Raw genomic sequence first — 6,902 nt, forward strand, 5'->3', positions numbered from 1 at the left:
ACAGCGACAACAATGGAAATTATAACGCAATATATCATTAGGTATTTGTTGACCCGCTAAGAGGGTATTGAGAGCACCAACTAGATTTGGTAACAAAATTGGCAAGATATGACTATTGTAGCAGACAATAAGATCCTGGGGTTTTGTTGACTTTCATATCCTTGATTTAAGGGTTTACTTTTTGTGTAATCTATTGGATGGGTTTCAAAACACAAAACAGCATCTGAGACGATAATAGGTTAAAAAAGTATTTACGTAACTATAAACTTTGTTCCACAGCTTCCAGCCGGGCTGCAGACATGTGATGGCTGGTTTGAAAGTAAATAGATAAGAGCTTGTGAATTACAGTTATATGTACTTATCGTTTTCCCAGTCAAGATCGACGTAACTGTTTGTTTATTCTTCTGTCAACACTCAGAAAATTACAGAGAGGCACAATATGGATTCTGCAGACATTTCCGTAAATACAGTGTCGGACTGGGGCATGAAGGGCCCACCAGGGGAATGCAGTGATAGGGGATCACTACATTGGGGTGTGGCCAACTGTAAGAGTGGGTGTGGTCAGTCAAGGGGTGTGGTCAGCCCATGTAGGGCAACATGTATATATATATATATATATATATATATATATATATATATATACTGAATTCTCATTCAAGCTTTAATATAAGTGGCTGGCTTATGTGATTACTTTACTAATGAAGCATTAATTTTAATGTTCAGTGTATATTTATTGAGATGTAGCTGATAAAAAATAAATAAACATATGTATATACATATTTAAGAAGACCCTTCATAGCATGATTATTACTTGACTGCTTGATTAAATATGTCAAATGTAGCCACCTATAGCAGCAAGAAAATATATATATTCTCACTGCTATAGGTGACATATTTAATCAAGCAATAAACATGCTGAGCTGTGATGGGCCTTCTTGATATTTATTTATATATGATTTATTTGTTTTTACCGGTATAAATCTGCACAGTGATCTAGAGCAGAGGAAAATACAAGTGAGGAAGTACATTTCTCACCCCTGACCGGGGGGTTGCATTTGCATATGATTTAAAGATAAGTATATTATAATTTACTTTAAACAAAGGGTTTACATCTAATTGTCAGAGTTGTCAGTGACAGTTTGCTATAATGTCAGTCAGAGGGAAACTGTATATATATCTGAGATATCTAGTTATGGAACAGCTAGCAAATACCCTATCACTATTTTGCAGACACCTACGTTTTGAATTTTCAAGTGTCAGCTGAATATCAACCTCGTAAGTTAAATTCTTCCCACTAACACTGTAATCTTATCTTCCAACTGTGCTAGGACAATTAGATAGCCATTGTCACTGTCTCTCTGTCATTGTATCTCCCTTGCACAGCAAGTCAGACTGCAGCCACTTGCTGCTTATCAGCTCGCTCTTTCCAGTTCAATGCCATTCTGATGTTTTCCCCAAATTTAAACAACAAACAAAATATATAAATAAACAAATAAATAAATAAACATTATTGAACTCACTCTCTTATCAGCAAATGTATTGGTAATCAGTCGAACGGAATTATTTACTCACGTGACCAGGAGATCGCGTAACCTGTGCCTTGCCGGAGGCGCTGGTTATCCTATAATACAGTGCGCCCCTGCTGACATCTGAACTCCGGTAAGCTCCGCCCCAACAGTGGAGGGGGCGGAGCTTCAACCCCCGCCCCAACAGTGGAGGGGGCGGAGCTTCAACCCCGCCGGGCCTACCGGTGTATAGCCCGGCAGGCCAGTCCGAGGCTGCGTAAATAAGCAAATGAACCAAAGGTAATAGTTTGATATTATTCAATTTATACACTTTCCTCTGTCCTTCCATATGTATATTAATATTTTGATTGTAGCAAAAACCTTGCTGAATGTAGAAGGGGGTTAGAGCCAATCAGAAGACAAGCTGAGATCTGGAATGAAAGAATGTATCTGTGGCTGGATCACTTATAAATAACTTATTGTATAGATAGATTTAAATTATTAGCACAGTGCGCTAATATATATAATGGCAAATCTACTGATTTTTGATACTGTGTATTAGAAATGTACTGATTTCTGAGGTATTGATTTCTGATGCAATAGGCATTTGTTTGAGGAAACCTGTTGTGTAACTTCGAGAGAAAATCCTCATTAAGGCTAATCAGACCTTTTAAAATCGTGTTAACTCCTAAATTGGAGGATACATCCAAAAGGTAAATATCTGGGGGTAAATGTATGAAGCTCCGGGTTCTTCAACAACCGCGAGTTCGGCGTCTTCAGCGCTTAAATTTAAAGCGGCGCTGCCTTGTAAAGGGAAGTTTCCCTTTACAAGGCAGCGCCGCTTTAAATTTAAGCGCTGAAGACGCCGAACTCGCGGTTGTTGAAGAACCCGGAGCTTCATACATTTGCCCCCTGATGTAAAACTTCAGACGCTGTGGTGCCGCTATTAGCAATCATCATTTATTTATATAGCGCCACTAATTCCGCAGCGCTGTACAGAGAACTCACTGACATCAGTCCCTGCCCCATTGGGGCTTACAGTCTAAATTCCCTAACACACACACACACACACAGACACACAAAGACAGACAGACTAGGTTCAATTTGTTAGCAGCCAATTAACCTACCAGTATGTTTTTGGAGTGTGGGAGGAAACCGGAGCACCCAGAGGAAACCCACGCAAACACGGGGAGAACATACAAACTCCTCACAGATAAGGCCATGGTCGGGAATTGAACTCATGACCCCTGTGCTGTAAGGCAGAAGTACCAACTACTACGCCACCGTGCTGCCCGTAATGTAAAAAGGAGGTAAACCCCCCCAGGCTGATTTATGTGCAGGCTGGATTGGTTAAAGGGGCAGGAGGCTGGATAACTCCGTCAGCGTATGTGTGTAAATCTGTATAAAAAGAGGACTGTTTGACCGTAATGTACCATTTTTCATCTGACTCCTGGATCATCACCAGTGCCACAAAACGGTGTGTAGGAGTCCTTGTCAGGACTCTTGAGCAATAAACCATCACTGCTTGAAGATTCTGCCTGAAGCTATTACCTGCTGTATCCTGTGACCAAGAGATAAGAGCTTACACTCTAATCCAGTCCTTGGCTGTCCTGTGTTGAACCCAGCATCTCTGTGTCAATGCTCTGCCCACTACCCAGCAGTCCTGATCCATAGTAAGTGGTCAGGAGGTACCAGCCAGCACACAGCAAAGAGCCATTACAGCAGCTAAACCAGCTACCCCAGAAGTAAGTCCAGTGGTGGCAGCTGAATTCTCCTACAACTATTGCACAGTTGGCATTCACTGTTGGTGTCTGGTGGCAAGGTGACACCAGTAGGAGCGGTTAGTAACAGTCGATTACCGACAGTGAGAAGGAAACCAAGATAAACTGTGCAGGAAGAACATCCCTCTGTTCCTTCTTTCCCCCTACAGACCGGGGGGCGAAAGTAAGTCCATCCGGTCACAGTTTCATATTCTTCCCAGCCAGTATTACCCCTTGTCGCTGCAACATCTGACCCTGGAAGTACCCCGCACCCTTTGTGTCAGAAGCCTGTGCTAGCTTACCATGGCCTTATCTGTGTGGAGTTTGTATGTTCTCCCCGTGTTTGCGTGGGTTTTCTCCCACACTCCAAAAACATACTAGTAGGTTAATTGGCTGCTATCAAAATTTACCCTAGTGTCTCTCTCTCTCTCTCTGTGTGTGTGTGTTAGGGAATTTAGACTGTAAGCTCCAATGGGGCAGGGACTGATGTGATTGAGTTCTCTGTACAGCGCTGCGGAATCAGTGGCGCTATATAAATAAATGGTGATGATGATGATAGGTGAAAATTAAGGACATGGAGCTGGGTCCATGTAGACAGACCCCGGGGTGATATCACAGATGGTCCTAGAGCATGTCAGGTGGTCCCAGTGACTCATAGTCTGAGTTACTGTCACTATATGCTCCCAACTGTATCTACATTACACCCATAAATAGCGCCATCTATAGGGTGTGATGAGCTCTGCACTCAGGGCTGTAACAATATCAGTGTCACTGAGACAGTCTCATATGTGTTTAGGACAATTCCTCATCTCTATAAACACTGCAGCTGTCGTTATATTTCAGCCCTGTGGAGTAGGGGGTATGTCAGCCTCCCAGTGATCTGTACTAGAGGGCATCAGAGTATTGTGATGAGGACATTAGTATCAGACAGGTAATCAGCTTTGGTGGTGAGTAAAGCCGGGTACACACTACAGGTTTTTCACCTGATTATCGGGACAATCACACAGTAAACGACCATTAGCTCCGATATCGCATTAGTGTGTACACTCCCACAATCAAGTTTTATCGTACCAAAGAACATGGTATCATTTGATTTGATTTTATAAACGGATAAAAATCTCTATAAACGATGGAACAATGTTGTTTTAATCCTGCAGTGTGTACGCACTCAGGACCGGCAGTGTCCATATATCACTATGCAGTGTGCAGAGTCAGAATCTTTCAGCCAATGGTTATGACCGATGAAGAGCACAGATCTGAAGGTAAATCATGTAAAACGCGTGTAGTGTGTACACAGGAATCGGCTTTTGATCAGGACTTTGTTGTTGGTTAAAGATATCACATTGCGAGAACTTTTCTTTACGGTGTACTTAGCTTAACTCTTTAAGGTAAATGGCAGAGCTAGGTGCTTTTGTGGAACCATAAGTCCCAGCATTTCTTGCAACTGGGAAGCGACATGTTGCCCAAGCCTTAGGTAAGCGCTGGAACTACCATGGTAGAAGGGGGTGAAGCTGCTACAGGGCCCACAGCTGCTGGTGGTGGTGGCAGGTGCAGGGTGGCTGCTTCACCAATCACAACACCAAACAGCAGCAAAGACAGCTTCTGACCTCCTCCAGCTTACTGAAGCTCCCTCTAGTGGTCATAGTAACCAAAAGGGAGACTGATTGGTTAACAGTGTAGGTCGCTTCCTATTGGTTACTATAGCAGCAGCCATGAACGTATCACAACAGTAAACAAGGCTACCTGTCAGGTGGGTCTGTGCGGACTGAGCAGGGGGGAGCGGGATGTAGTGTAGCTTAGGGCAGGTTTGTGGCATTTGCAGAGGCAGTTTGCTGTGGGCGGGCATTCTGGCACTTGTAGTTCCACAGCAGCTGTAGAGCTATAGATTACCCGAGCTTGTGCTACACATGGGAATATCACAAGTAGTAATAATACAGTGATTTGAAATCATAAAGCATCAGGGTCATAGTAGATAGAACTATTTTATGAAATAAGATAGTGACACGTGATCAGTGGAACTATGTAGTACAGATAGATGGGTGAGAACAAATGCACGCCTCCTGTAGATTATATATGTGTACCAATATGCCCCATCAGAGGACCTGGAGCAGGCAGCACCCTCTAACACCCAGAAAATCACCAACAGGGGCTGTAGGGCAGACAAGCCTCACCCCGGCAACACAGGCTAAGAACCAGGCCACAGAGATTTGTCACTTGCAAATGGTTTTAATAATAATTTCTCCATTTTTCACAGCAATGTTTTGTAATGTAATTTCCATTTTTCTGGATAACATGCTAAAAATGGAATAAGGGTGTATGGTGTATTTATAGCATTGCTCATAGGATGGTATGTTCACCTAATCTCACTGCAGACTTCTCCAGTGGAACAACATCCCTCACACCATCTGTCCATCCCCTAATCTGAGCACCTTCAAACAGGCTCTCAAAACCCTTCTGTTCCTCAAGGCCTACCAGCCATCCACATAACCTTCTCCATCCTTGTTCTCCTCACCTCCCCCTCTTGCGTCTCTTCCCCTCCACTGACTCCTCTCGTGCCTGCTGTCCGTTTCCCCTCCCCTTAGTATGTAAGCTCCTATGACCAGGGCCCTCTTCCCTTCTGTCTAAAAACCATCACTTCTCCTACACCCCTGTACTTGCTATTCTTGGAGCTATTGGAGTGTTGGTTTTACTCCTGTTGTTCGGTACTGTTGTACCCATTATGGTCTGCTGTTTGTAGTGTATTTTGTACAGCCCTGCAGAAACCTTGTGGTGCCTTGTCTTATAAATAAAGAATAATGGTATTATATTGTAGTATGATCTATCTTGTACATTTTCATGATGCAAATCTTTCTAACAATGATATTTTTTTTTACATTTCATTGTACACTTAAAATGAGTAATGTTACTGTATATTTTCTATTTAAGCACTTCTCTTACTTTTACCCATGCTAATCCCACCCCCTCCACAGGCAGGCCACACCCCCTCCACAGGCAGGCCACACCCCCTCCAGCTGCATGTTATTACATGGGCCCCTTTCTCTGGAGGAGCCTAGTATGGCACTGCCCTTACATTTCAGTAGGGGGCCACAAAAGCCTAGTTGTTCTAAACATCCACAAACTTTAGCTGTTACTCTAGGCCTGTACTTTACTCCAGCCGAGGAAGCATACACTGTACATGAACCAAATTAAACCAGTTTCCTTACAGTTAAAGTACTCTAAAAACACCCAAAAACGCAGTCATTTACATGGACCACTCTGTCATACTTATGTGCAACCCCCCATTATCGCAGCATAGTTATTTGCTCCCAATAAAGGGTACAATTATTCTCACTTAAATATTTAATATCTACATAAAGAAAGGAAACTTGATGATAGGAGGATTTTAACACTGTTAATAATCCTCCTAATAACCCTTCTGCTACTAAAGCTCTTAACACACAAAGAAATGGCCCTTCATGACCCAAGGAGAGATAAACCATGCCACAGAAAGAGACCCCAACCCAATTACAACAGCGTGAAAGCAGACATAGAAGTGTACAATCTCGGGAACTAGAGGGACAAATGACCAAAGAGGTGAATTCAACTCAATGTTGTAGAAAAAGAACTCAACTAAATGGCATCTAAATCAAACAAAGGG

This window comes from Mixophyes fleayi, chromosome 8 (genome assembly GCF_038048845.1).
Source record: "Mixophyes fleayi isolate aMixFle1 chromosome 8, aMixFle1.hap1, whole genome shotgun sequence".
NCBI lineage: Eukaryota > Metazoa > Chordata > Amphibia > Anura > Limnodynastidae > Mixophyes > Mixophyes fleayi.